This window comes from Zingiber officinale, chromosome 1A (genome assembly GCF_018446385.1).
Source record: "Zingiber officinale cultivar Zhangliang chromosome 1A, Zo_v1.1, whole genome shotgun sequence".
Classification (NCBI taxonomy): Eukaryota; Viridiplantae; Streptophyta; class Magnoliopsida; order Zingiberales; family Zingiberaceae; genus Zingiber; species Zingiber officinale.
Window position 1 is genome coordinate 91,152,204 of NC_055987.1, and position 14,031 is coordinate 91,166,234.

The 14,031-nt window shown below is 39.1% G+C and overlaps 1 non-coding gene across 1 annotated transcript; it reads left to right on the forward strand.

Moving 5' to 3' along the window:
* The first annotated feature begins 1,345 nt into the window (after window positions 1-1,345).
* On the forward strand, window positions 1,346-1,453 carry LOC122039261. Its single transcript, XR_006128122.1, has one exon. It is a non-coding gene; the product is annotated as a small nucleolar RNA R71 (small nucleolar RNA).
* Window positions 1,454-14,031: the final 12,578 nt, after the last annotated feature.

Genomic DNA, 14,031 nt, shown 5'->3' on the forward strand with positions numbered 1-14,031 from the left:
TTTGTCTTCTCGAAAGTTCTTTCCAACGGTTGAAGACGGTTCAAATTGAACTTCCAATTTTTGGCTCAAGTGAAATATGCACACCCAAAAAAAATATACCTCCCACAAACATGCAATATAAGAAAGAACTATAAACATATTAAATTTGACAAAGCATGAATGAAAAAATGAATCACATCCAACAAAACCAATTATAAGTACCTCTATTAAGTTTTCTAAAAGACCATAAGAAATATTAACCTTGCATTGCTGAAAGGTACCTAAAAGTTCTAAGCAAGTGGATGTTCTGGATCAAGTAATGGTTCTGGCTCTAGCTCAGGTGATGATGCAACAAAAGGTGATGTTTCTTGGGGCTCTGCCATCTTTGCATAAGTCCCTACACATTGATTCACAACATGTTTAATTTTTGTAACTCTCATAATATCAAGTGGTTATGGGAATAGAGAAAGTGATTCTTGAGATACTACTTTCACAACACAGCTCCTTACACTTCCTTCCAAAATATTAACATCATCACATACAGTGTTGGATAATGAACCATGATCAATATCATCAATTGGAGGATCGACAACTTCATCAGAAATTTCAAACTAATTATCCTCATCAGAAAATTCCTCATTGTTAAGTATCCCAACAAAATTGCAAGCGACTAATTCATCATCATCAGAAAATTCATCATCTTGAATTAAACCAATAAATTTGCATGCAACCAAATTATCATCACAAAACTTACTAAATTATTCTTCGCTCATAGTTGTCACTTGCTTTTGTGGAAAAGGGATTGGTGGAGGTCTTATGAAGAATTGGTCTTTCTTTTCCCCAAATTCTATTTAAGCTTGTGGCGGGGGTTCAAATTACTTGTCTAGTGTAATCAACTATTGAGGAAAAGATATCAGTGACCTATAGACACTTTCTAGAGTGTTGGAATTGAGTTTTTGTGTTCTTCTCCTCATTTCTATATAGATCTTTTTCTAGAAATTCTTCAAGATTCTTGTCACATCTAAACTTGATAACATTACATTCTGCACTAGCCTTTTCTGTTCTTTTAGACCCCTCATTCTACAATTTGATGAAGTTTATCTGATTTGATGAAGTTTCCTCTCTATGCATGGGTGATTGTACAAATTCTTGTGTGACGGTTGCTTGCACTTTAGGAATTATTGGGGGAGATTCGATCCGACTTTTATCTGACTATTCTTGGAGGTTCAATATCATTTGATCAGTTAATGTATATGTTTCATCCAAACTTATTTTCATCAAAGAACCTCTAGCAGATAAATATAATAATGACTAATTTGAGAACAAAACCCCCATGTAGAATATGTGCAATATCAACCATCTTTTCAAACTATGGTGAGGGCACTAGCTTACTAAACTTTTAAATCTGTCTCATGCTTCAAATAGTGATTCTCCATCTTCCTAAGCAACATTTGTAATGCATTTCCTCATGTACTCTATTCTTCTTGGAGAGAAAAAATAATTTAGAAATCATTGTTTCAATTATTCCCAACTTATAATACTTTGAGGATGAAGAGAATAAAACCAAGTTTTTACTCTATTTTTGATGCTGAAAGGAAATGCAATTAGCCTAATAGCATCAGCAGAGACTCCCTCACGTTGTACCATGTCGCAATATTCAATAAATGCTTTAAGGTGCAAGTAAGGTTTTCTAAAACTTCTCCTCTAAATTTGTAATATTGTATAATGGTAATTAATTCTAGGTCTAGTTAGAAATTCACTACTTCGATGTGAGGTTGCACAATGGAAGATATGAATCTTATAGAAATGGGTGCGAAAAAATCTCTTAAATGTCTGCTTGACATATTAGTTCTCATTGAATCTTATAGGAAAATTATTAGAAGCAAAAAGAAAGAAAATACAGAAATTGAATTGTAAGAAGAAAGATGCAGAAATAAAAATAAAAAAGAAAATGAAAAATCAATCTACAAGTCTAAAGTGACTCATATGTTAATCAACTAATATTAATCAAAAATAATCTCTAGTAATGACACCAAAAACATGATGTATTGCAAGTGCATGGTTGTTGTCAAGTAATAAAAATATCAATCCACAAGGACTGTTGATTAAGCACCAGTTGATTTCACACGATGAATTATCGAGATAATCGAAAGGTTGGTTGAAAGCTTGAGAACTAAGGTTGAGAGAGAGAGAGAGGAAGAGAGAGTTGAGAGAGCAAGAGAGAGGGATTAAAGAGAGAAGTTAGTTTTGGGGGAAGATTCTTGGAGTTCGATTTCATTATAATTCTAGTTAATGTCCTTATGTATTATTCATCTCCTAATCTCCATGCCTATATTCTTGCAGGGTTTCTAACTAAAGTTTGGCACAACCCCACGAAGATCACACTCAAGAGTTTGCCCAAGTTCTAACGCTATTAAGTAAAGAAGCAACCCTAAAAAGTCTAGTTAAAGAGAAACCAAATCCCCCCTCCCCCGTCATATAATCGCTAGAGTTATCTAATTTACTTGCTAACAGTAAATTAATAAAATTAAGTAGAAGATGTTGTAGGGGATCGATAGCTGGCTAGAAGGGGAGTTGGATAGCTAGGTCACCTCCAATTCACTTTCCTCTCTACACAATTAGTTTGCGCAAGCGGAAATGAAACTAAAACAATGAAAGCAATAAGTAAGAATGCAAATGCTAAATGATTCCTTTACGTGATTCGGAGATTGCTTGCTCCTACTCCACGGCGTGTCCTTGAGGTTGACGAACCCTTGATCCTTCAATGGATCAGTCCCCAAAAATCTTCGGCTAGAGCTTACTTCTTCTCGATGGATTACAACCTCTCACAAAGCACTCTTCTTCTTTTACAAGATGGAGATTAAGAGTAGGAAGAAGAGTATGGCTTTAAAGCTTTGGACAATGACAAAGGAGTGATTCAATAATAATTAGTAACCTCCGTTATGCCCCAAAGCTTCCTATAAAGAAGAGGTGAGAGTTGTGTTGGTACGAGAAGCATCCGACGGTCGAACTTGTGTTTTCATTATGTCAAAGGGTTCAAAGTTAGGTTATCTTTTGATCTAACACATTTGAATGAGATTGCAAGAAAATCCTAAGTATACTTAGGCAAAAGCCCTAGTTGTGGTTAGGCGGGTAGAAAACCCTAGGGGTGGTAACCCTAGGTCCTAGGGGTGTTAACCCTAGGTGAAGAAAAGTCCTAGCTGCGGTTAGGCAAAGGGAAAACCCTAGGGGAATAATCCTAGGTCCTAGGGGGTGTTAACCCTAGGCGGAAAGCCATGGCGGGTCGAGGTCTTCGGGCAAAAGTCCTAGAGTCGGAAACTCTAGGTGAAAATCCTGGTGTCGCGGATTGGGTGGAAAGTCTGGGCATGTCATAGGAGTGGGCGTCCAGCGGAAAGACTAGAAGACTCGAGCACTGAGAAAAAGCCCAGTCGATCTGGAGGATCGAACTGGCAACAGGTATACTCTCCTGAGTGGAGTAGGTGAGGGCGCGCTCCCCGGTAAGGGAGGCGTCGGTTTGACCTAGGATTTTCGGACGAAAATCTGAAGTCAGAACTGGACAGTCCAGTGACTATCAAACATTTATGTTTATGTTATTATTATGTGCTAACTTTGTGTTGCAGGGTATGCTTGATATTTTGGGACTAACATATCTTGCAGGGACAAAAGAGCAAACTTTGCCTCGGATGAACAGTACCCAAGGCGTCTTCCATAGAGCTTGGAGGCACCTCGGGTGTAAGGGCTGAGGAGTCTATGCAGCGGAGCTGGAGGCGCCCTCCAAAGGAGCTGGAGGCATCTCAGACAGCCTTGGAGGCACCCTCAAGGGAATAGGAGGTGCCCTCCAGAGGATAAGCTACGGGAGTTACGGATCTTATCCATGCTGTGGATCCAGGACTTCGGAGGTGCCCTCAACGACTTATATCATCCAGTCTCGACCAGCAGCTTGACACAACGCTTTCTAAGCAATCTTTCTTCAGCGCACTACTAACGAGATGATCCAGCTGAGCTACAACAAGACACCGATGACTAGAAGCTTCAGTTTTATGATTCACTTGTGTTGGTATAATTTTTAGTATAGATTAATTGTAATATTCATTTGTAACCTTTTGCGAGATTATAGTTGTTGCCCAAAGTAAACGCTCAACGAGTGTGAGCCTTGGAGTAGGAGTCGCCCCAGGCTCCAAACCAAGTAAATCTTGGTGTTTGGTTGTTTGTTCTTATTTCCGCTGCGGTTACTCGTTAGTTTTTCGAAATAAAAAGTGAAAGCCACGAGCACTATTCACCCCCCCTCTCTCTAGCATTTTTCGATCCAACAATTGGTATCAGAGCGGGGTCGCTTTGATTTGGTGCAATCACCAATCAAGCAATTTTTTGGAGTCAATCGAAATCGGTATTATTGTCGCCTTCTAATCTAGTTTTTTCGTAATCGAATTTTTCCTCGAAGTTGGTGCAACACCACTCGAGTACGCGTGTTTAGTTTTTTAACCCGCACTATTAAATCCAAGACCTAATCTTGGAATCATTGTTGTTTATTTTTTTTTGTGTGAGATTCATTTCTCAAATGGCCCATCAAGAAGGCTACAGCATAGCCCGCCCTCGGCTACTGGAAGGACCGAATGGAGTCGTACCTTCATACTCATTTTGAGGTGTGGATGATCATCAAAATCGACCTTGAACTCCCAATTGACGACACTGACAAACTAATATCGTGCGAGAACTGGGTGCAACTCTGATAAAGAAGGTAGAAGCAAATGTCAAAGCAGTCTGTACACTTCAGTGCGATCTAACCAAGGAAGAGCTAAATCGAGTCGGCCCCTTCTCAAGTGCAAAAGGTTGTGGAAAAAACTAATCGATCTACACGAGGGTACATCAGACACGAAGGTAAGTAAGAGGGATCTCACTTTTAATAAATTATATAATATAAAGTTACAGGAGGGTGAAACGGCAAGCCAATTGCATCCACGCATCGAAGACCTCCTCAACGGTCTCCACGCAATCGGACAAAAGGTGAAAAATAGAGACATAATCAAGTATTCACTCAATATTTTTTCGAGGAATACCTTGTGGGCATCCATGGTAGATGCTTACAAGGTATCCAAGGATCTCTCTTTAATCAAATTAGATGAATTATTTTCAGAATTCGAATTGCACAAACAAATTAATGCTCGATCGGTCGAGAAGGGTATTGCCTTAATTGTAGGTACAAGCAGAACCCGAGAACCTAAAACGAAGCGCATAACCCAATCTGAGTCCAAAGACGGATCAGATTCAGAAGACGACGATGAGATTACTACCAAGCTCATAAAGCTCATACGAAAGATGTACAAAAAGAAAAAGGCGACTCAAAGAAACACGAAGGTCAGGACTGGAGTTACATGTTACGGTTGCAACTAGAAGGGACACTACAAGCTGGATTATCCAACCCAGAAGAAACAAAGAAGGAAGGTGTTGAAGGCAACTTGGTCTGAGTCATCAGATGAATACGAGTCCGACGAAGAAGAACAAGCAAGCTTCCTCTCTCTACCCGTACAAGGATATGTTGCCGAAACTGAGTCCGATTCAAAAACCGAGAACGAATCAAAAACTGAGTCTGAGCGAAGCCATGGATCTGTATTCGTTTCTGAAGGGCCTAACTCCATTATAAGTTCTCTATTCGTCGGGACTCAATTAGACAATTTACAAAACTTAGTTCCTTATTTGTTAAAGAAATTAGCTAAATCCAACGTCCGGGGCAAGTCACTCCAAAAGGAGGTAACATCCCTTAAGGAAGTGACTAACTCGAGTCCTTTGACTGAGCCAGTTCAAATTGGAAGCTCAACTCAAGTCCAACAACTTGAGGATAAAAATTCCAATTTGAAAACTCAAGTTAAAGAACTTAAAGACACATTAGAACGGTTCACGTTAGGTTCCAAGAATCTTAATCTGATTCTTGGAAAACAAAGAGCCGTTTACAATAAATTCGGACTTAGGTTTAAGCGTAAACAAAAATTTAAATCATATCTGTCAATTATAAATAGATCAAATAGAAACATAGTCCAAGCATGAGTCCCCAAGTCAAACTTGGTTAATCAAGCTGGACTTGGACTATATTGGGTCCCCAAGGATCAAATCCACTACCTTGATAGACTCTATCGAGGCTATGATCCAAAGGGAGCCAATAAAAAGACTATTTTTATCAATAGATAGATTTTTTTGATGCTTGCTTTACTGTTTGTTGGATCGAAAAGCGCTAGAGGGGGATGAATAGCGCTCGTGGCTTTTACTTTTCGTATTCGAAACGATCGAGTAAAATGCAGTGAAAATTTAAATAAAACACAGAAAGACGCCAAGATTTACTTGATTCGAAGCTTAGGGCAACTCCTACTCCAAGGTCCACACTCGTTGAGCGTTTACTTTGGCGAATAACTATAATCACAAAATAGTACAAGAGATTATATTATTACAATTTAGATGCACAAAAACTTGTACCGACAACAAGAATTTGAAATTCGCAGCTCTGGGTCATCGGGGTTGTATTATAGCTCAACCAGAATGTCTCGTTAGCAGCAAACAGTTGTATGATCGCTTGGGAGATGATTGTCTAGGCTGCTGGTCGAGACTGCCTTATAAAGGCTGTTGAGGGCGCCTTCAACCTCCTTAAGGGCGCCTCCAATCCTTGGGTCAACTGCGAGTGGATAAGGCTGACTTCTTCGCCACTTATCCTCTTGAATGTGCCTCCATACACCTTGAGGGTGCCTTCAAGGTTGTCCAAGGCGCCTCTACACTCCTTGAGGGCGCCTCCGGCTCCTCTATGCACACTCCTTCTACCTTGCACCCGAGGCGTCTCCAAGCTCCATGGAGGGCGCCTCGGGCACTGTTCATCTGAGGCAACACTTGTTCTTTCGTCCCTGCAAGATACGTTAGTCCACAAAACAACAACATATCCTGCAAAATAAAGCTAGAACATAAAAATACCATAAATATAAATGTTTGACAGTCAACGGACTATCCGGTTCTGACTTCAAATTTTTGATCGGAAACTCTAGGTTGAACTGACGCCTACTGTTCCCTCAGCAGGGAGCGCGTCCTCACCTACTCCACACAGGAGAGCATACCTGTTGCCAGACCGGTCCTCCAGACCGACCGGACTTTCTACCTAGGGTTATCACCCCTAGGACCTAGGGTTTTCCGCCACCTAAGGTTACCTCCTCCTAGGACCTAAGATTACCGCCCCTTAGGATTTTCTGCTACCTAGGGTTACCTCCCCCTAGAACCTGAGGTTACCGCCCCTTAGGATTTACCACCACCTAGGGTTACCACCCCCTAGGACCTAAGGTTGTTGCCCCTTAGGGGTTTCCATTACCTAGGGGTTACCACCCCCTAGGACCTAAGGTTACTGCCCCTTAGGGTTTTCCACCTGCCTAACCGTAGTTAGGATTTTCCTACAAACTCATTCACACATATCAAATAATAATTAACCTTAACTTTGAATCTTTTGCCATTATCAAAACTTGGGTTCGATCGTCGGATGCTTCCTGCACCAACACTGTTTACATGATACATGTTTAGATTAGGCTAGTTAAGGACCTAGGCATGATTTACACTTGACTAATTAGACCTAGAAGTTAAAATAAGAAAATTAAATATTCAATTTCTTTGAAAGGTTTTGTCTAGAAGTGGTGGATGATCTCATACCCAAAAGTTGGTCTCGAACCTTTCCTAAACAACCTATTATGTTCTTTAAAAATTAAATTAGGAATCGCAAATGGAACTTAACATTATTGATTCCAAATTTAACTTATCTGTTCTTAATGGTTTAGACTTGGATCGCAAGCGTAACTTAACACTATTGATCCAAATCCACCTATGTTATAAATTTAATTAAATATTAATTTCTAAAATTGACTTCCATGACTGCATGGCGAGGCACTAGTCCTTCTTGGGTATGAGATCATCCACCACGACCTAGACAAAGCCTTTTAAGGAAATTTAATATTTATTTTCCTTATATAACTCTAGGTTTAACCAAAAAGAATAATCGAATCACAAATTCAAAAAAAAAAACACAAACTCGAATCACAAATTCGAAACTCTAGAATCATATGCCTCTTGTGTTTGGAATTCATACAAAGAAGAACTAGCATGATGCGGAAAATAATTACTAGTTATACCTCTTCTTTGTATGCTAATAACATCGAGATCTTCTGCCGTATTCCTCACCTCCTCTTGGACGTCGTATGGGCGACGATCCTCCAAGATGAACACCACACAAAACTCCTCCTCCTTCTCAAATATTCGGCGGCCACCACCATCAAGGAGCAAAAGAGAGCAAGGGGAAAGGGAAGGGAGAGAGGGCCGGCCACAAGAGAGAGCACCAACAAGAGAATAAGAATTGATTTCCCATGAGGCCTCTCCTCCCCTTCTTTTATAATACTTGCCCAAGGCAAATAAGGAATGATTTTTACAAAAATTAAAATCTTCCTCTTATTTTTCCTTTCCTCCTTTTTAATTTCTTTTTTTTTCTCCTCTTGATTGAATCAATTGATTGAATGCTTTTAATGGTCGGCCCCTTGCTTGGACACCAAGTAAGGGTGGCCGACCACATCATCATGAAGAGAAATTTTTTTTATAAAATTTAATAAAAGAAGAAATCCTCTTATAAAATTTTACAAGCTCTCTTTCCTATTGTAGATGTTAAAAAAGGAAAGTTTTAAAAAATTAAAACCAAGTTTTAAAATTTAAAACTTCTCTTCTAAAATTTCCTTTTTTAACATGGTTACAAAAAAGGAAAGTTTTAAATTTAAAACTCTCTTTTTAAAAACCATGTGGATGGTTAAAAAAGGTAAGTTTTAAAACTTTCTTTTAAACCATGTGGCCTAATTCAAATAAGGAAAGTTTTATAATTTTAAAATCTTTCTATTAAAACTTGTAGATATTTATAAAGAGAAGATTTTAAAAATTCAAAACACTCCTCCTAATTTGAATTATGGTGGTCGGCCCCTTCTTGCTTGGGCACCAAGCAAAGGGTCGGCCCCTTTGAGAAGGGAGTGGCCGGCCCCTATGGCTTGGTCACCAAGCCATGGGCCGGCCCCCTCTTGGACACCAAGATGAGCTTTTCATGAGTGGATTTGAGGCTTCATTGAGGCTACGACAGGGACCTAGAGGAGAAATTGGTTTTGGCCTCCCAACGAGCTCGAGTATCCCGTGTTCACCCCGAACACACAACTCAAGTTCATCAATAACAACTCATTCCACTAGAGAGTTATTATTGTACTACCGCACCAATCCCAAATTACATTATGGGCTCCTTCTTATCATGAGTGTGTTAATCTCCCTGTGTTTAAGATATCGGATGTCCACTAATTAATTGAGTTACTGATAACTCATTTTAATTAGTGTCTTAGTCCAAGAGTAGTACCACTCAACCTTATCATCATGTTGGACTAAGTCCACCTGCAGGGTTTAACATGACAATCCTTATGAGCTCTTCTTGGGGACATTCTCAACCTAGATGACTAGGACACAATTTCCTTCTATAATCAACAACACACACTATAAGTAATATCATTTCCTAACTTATCGGATCTATTGATTTATCGAACTAAATCTCATCCTTTGATAAGTCAAAGAAATAAATACTAAATATATGTGCTTGTTATTATATTAGGATTAAGAGCACACACTTCCATAATAACTAAGGTCTTGTTCTTTTATTAAGTCAGTATAAAAAGAACTTTCCTTAAATGATCCTACCCAATACACTCAGAATGTACTAGTGTAATTTATTCATCAAGATAAACTAATACTTAATTACACTATGACTATTCCAACGATTTGTTCCTTTCCATCTTAGTCGTGAGCAACTGTTTATAATTTATAAAGAACTGATAACATGATCTTCTGTGTGTGACACCACACACCAAATTATCTACAATATAAATTAATTGAACAACTACACTTAGTAAATAAATGTAGACATTTGACCGATGTGATTCTTTTATTTTAAAAATAAATGTTTACAAAAGCTAGGCTTTTAGTATACACTCTAACAATCTCCCACTTATACTAAAAGACTAAGCTGTCATATATGCTGTCATACATCTGATTCCTATCCCTTCCACATGTCGATCAAAAGCTTTCGCCGAAAGGGCCTTAGTGAAAGGTTTTGCCAGGTTATCTGCTGATGCAATCTTGGCGACGACAACTTCTCCTCTCCTGACGATGTCTCGTATCAGGTGGTACTTGCGCTCTATATGTTTACTTGCCTTATGGGCTCGTGATTCCTTCGAGTTTGCAACTGCACCGCTATTATCACAATAAATTGTGATGATTTTGGGCAAACCAGGAATCACATCTAAGTCCATTAGGAAGTTCCTGAGCCATACAGCTTCTTTGGCTGCCTCAAAGGCTGCCACATACTTAGCTTCCATGGTTGAGTCAGAAACGCATTTCTACTTAACACTCCTCCATGCAATGGCTCCACCTCCTAGAGTAAACACATAGCCTGATGTAGACTTACTATTGTCCCTATCTGATTGGAAGTCTGAATCCGTGTAACCCACAGGGAGCATATCATCTGCTTGATAAACTAGCATATAATCTCTAGTCCTTCTCAGGTACTTCAATATATGCTTTACAGCAGTCCAATATCCTTGTCCAGGGTTACTTTGATATCTGCTAACCATGCCCACAACAAAACGGATATCTGGTCTCATACACAGCATTGCATACATTAGGCTTCCCACAGCCGAAGCATAAGGAACTGCCTTCATGTCCTCTATCTCCTTTGATGTCTTCGGAGACATCTCTTTAGATAAAGCTACTCCATGCCGAAAAGGTAAGAAACCTTTCTTGGAGTTTTGCATGCTAAAGCAAGCAAGGATTGTATCTATATATGAAGCTTGAGTTAGACACAACATCCTTTTCTTGCGATCCCTTATGACTTTGATCCCAAGGATGTGTGCACATTCTCCTAAGTCCTTCATATCAAATTGTTTGGACAACCATACCCTTACATCCGATAACACTTTGACATTATTGCCAATTAATAAAATATCATCTACGTATAGTACAAGAAATACCACCACATTTACGTTACACTTCTTGTATACACAAGACTCATCCGGACACTGAATAAATCCATATGACTAGATTACTTCATTAAACCGAATGTTCCAAGATCTTGAAGCTTGTTTCAGCCCATAAATGGACCAATTGAGCTTACACACTAAATACTTTTTGCCTTTTTCAATAAACCCCTCTGGTTGCTTCATATGGATGTTTTCTTCAAGACTTCCGTTAAGGAAAGCTGTCTTGACATCCATTTGCCAAATATCATAATCCATATGAGCAGCAATGGATAAGAGTATCCAGATAGACTTAAGCATAGCTACCGGTGAAAATGTCTCCTTAGAATCGATTCCCTCTTTGTGAGTATACCCTTTTGCAACAAGCCTTGCTTTGAAGGTTTCTATCTTCCCGTCTGTCCCTCTTTTTCTTTTGTAGATCCACTTGCACCCAATGACTTTTATACCTTCTGATGGTTCTATAAGCTCCCAGACCTTATTAGAATACATAGATTCTATTTAAGAATTTATTACATTTTGCCAAGATACTGCATTTTTATCTTGGAGTGCTTCGTCATATGTCCGGGGATCAGATTCATGTTTACCCGGGATCAAGTCCGAAGACTCCCCTAAAAACATGAATCTCTCAGGTTGCCTCACAACCCTCCCACTACGACGAGGCACTGTCTATGATTGTGTATCATGTGTGACACGTGTTGTAGTCTCTTGTGGTACTTCATCTTGTACTGTTGGTACTAAAGTAGACATGTCCTCTCTAATTTCTTCTAGAACAATTTTACTTCTGGGCTTGTGGTCCATTATATAGTTTTCTTCTAAAAACTGAGCATTGGTGCTAACAATGACCTTTTGGTCTTTAGGACTATAAAATAAACCACCTTTCGTTCCTCTAGGATAACCCACAAACACGCGAACTTCTGTACGAGATTCTAACTTATCAGCATTTGCTTTCAGCACATGTGCTGGACTCCCCCAAATCTGAATATGTCTTAGACTGGGCTTTCGCTTATTCCATAATTCTGTGGGAGTAGAGGATACTGATTTAGAAGGTGCCAAGTTCAGAATGTGCGCTGCTATTTCCAGAGCGTATCCCAAAACGAATTTGGTAATTCTGAACAACTCATCATCGATCTAACCATCTCCATAAGAGTCTTATTCCTTCGTTCTGCCACACCATTCTGTTAGGGTGTACCAGGCGCGGACAACTGGGATTGAATCCCGGCTTCTGATAAGTAATTTCTAAACTCTCCTAAGAGATATTCGCCACCACGATCAGACCGTAGTGTCTTGATACTTTTACCAAGACGGTTCTCCACATCAGCCTTGTACTCTTTGAACTTATCAAAGCACTCAGACTTGTGGCGCATCAAGTAAATGTATCCATATCTCGAATAATCGTCTATAAAGGAGACAAAGTATTTGAAGCCACCTCTTACCTGGATAGACATAGGACCACACAAATCAGAATGAACTAGTTCTAACACATCTTTGGCTCTATACCCCTTGGCCTTAAAAGGTCTCTTGGTCATTTTACCTTCTAAGCAAGATTCACAAGTTGAAAAGTTTTCCATGAACCCAAGAGTCCATCGGCTATAAGCCTTTAAATCCAACTTAAATTAATATGTCCAAGCGTTAGATGCCAAAGATATGTCTGGTTCATTTCCGAAGGTTCCTTTCTCTTATTAGAGTTAGAAGATGTGTTATTAATTTTCATATTTTGCATTGTGAGAGAAATTAGATTTAAAGTATATAAATTGCCAACTAATGCACCAGAACAGATAATAACCCTTTTTCTCTTTATAACCACATTGTCATTAAAAGAAACAGAATATCCATCCAAATACAGTTTAGAAACTGAAATTAAATTCTTTCTAAAATTGGGTACATAAAAACAATTTCTTAAAACCAAAATTCTATTCCTATCAAAAGATAAGTAGACGTCTCCCACTGCAACAGCCTCCACCTTAGTAGCATTGCTCATGTAGATGGTTATTCTCCTTCAAATAGTCGTTAGGTTTCCTGGAACCCCTGCAAAGAGTTGCAGACATGATCGGTGGCTCCCGTATCTACACACCAGGTGCTAGTAGATAACACCGCTAAACATGTTTCAACTACTAGAGCATGAGATATACTTTTATTGTTCTCTTTCCTACGAGGGCAGTCCGCCTTCCAATGTCCAGTCTACTTACAGATGAAGCACTTGCCCTTTGTCTTTTTCATTCCAGCTTTTTGTCCTGTACCTTGAGGTTTATTCACCTTCTTTGTTGAAACAGCCTGTTTCTTTTTCTTCTTGCCTTTCGACTTAGAAGTAGAACCATTTTCAGCATAGTGAATCTGAGAATTATGACGAAATAGCCCTTCTGCTGCCTGAAGTTCTATCAGTAGTTCTGCTAATGAATACATCCTTTTATTCATATTATAGTTCAGGTGGAAATGCTCAAAACTTCTGGATAGCGTTTGGAGAATCATATCGATCTGAGTTTCCCCATCAATTTTTCCTCCAAAGATTTGTATTTCATTTAAATAAGCCATCATCTTTAGGATATGATCCCTTACGGGAGTTCCCTCTGTCATGGTGACTGTCATTAACTTTCTCATAGATTCTTGCCTAGCGACCCGATCCTGGTGACCAAAGAGAACCTTGAGATTGTTCATTATATCATAAGTTGTTGGTAAATCATGATGCTAATGTTGCAGCACATTTAACGTTGAAGCCAAAATGTAACACCGCGTCATCTCATCTCCCTTTACCCATTTCCTATGATTCTCAATCTCCTCTTGGGTAGACTCACCATTAGGCGCATTAGGGCACTCCTCTGACAGTACAAACTTATAGCCCTCAGCAGTTAGAACAATGTCCAGGTTTCTTTTCCAATCTATATAATTGGGACTAGTAAATTTGTTCTCTTTCAGTATGATAGCCAGTGGGTTGAAAGTCATCCTAAGAATCACAAAATAAACTTTGGTCAAGACTCTAAATTTAAAATAATAT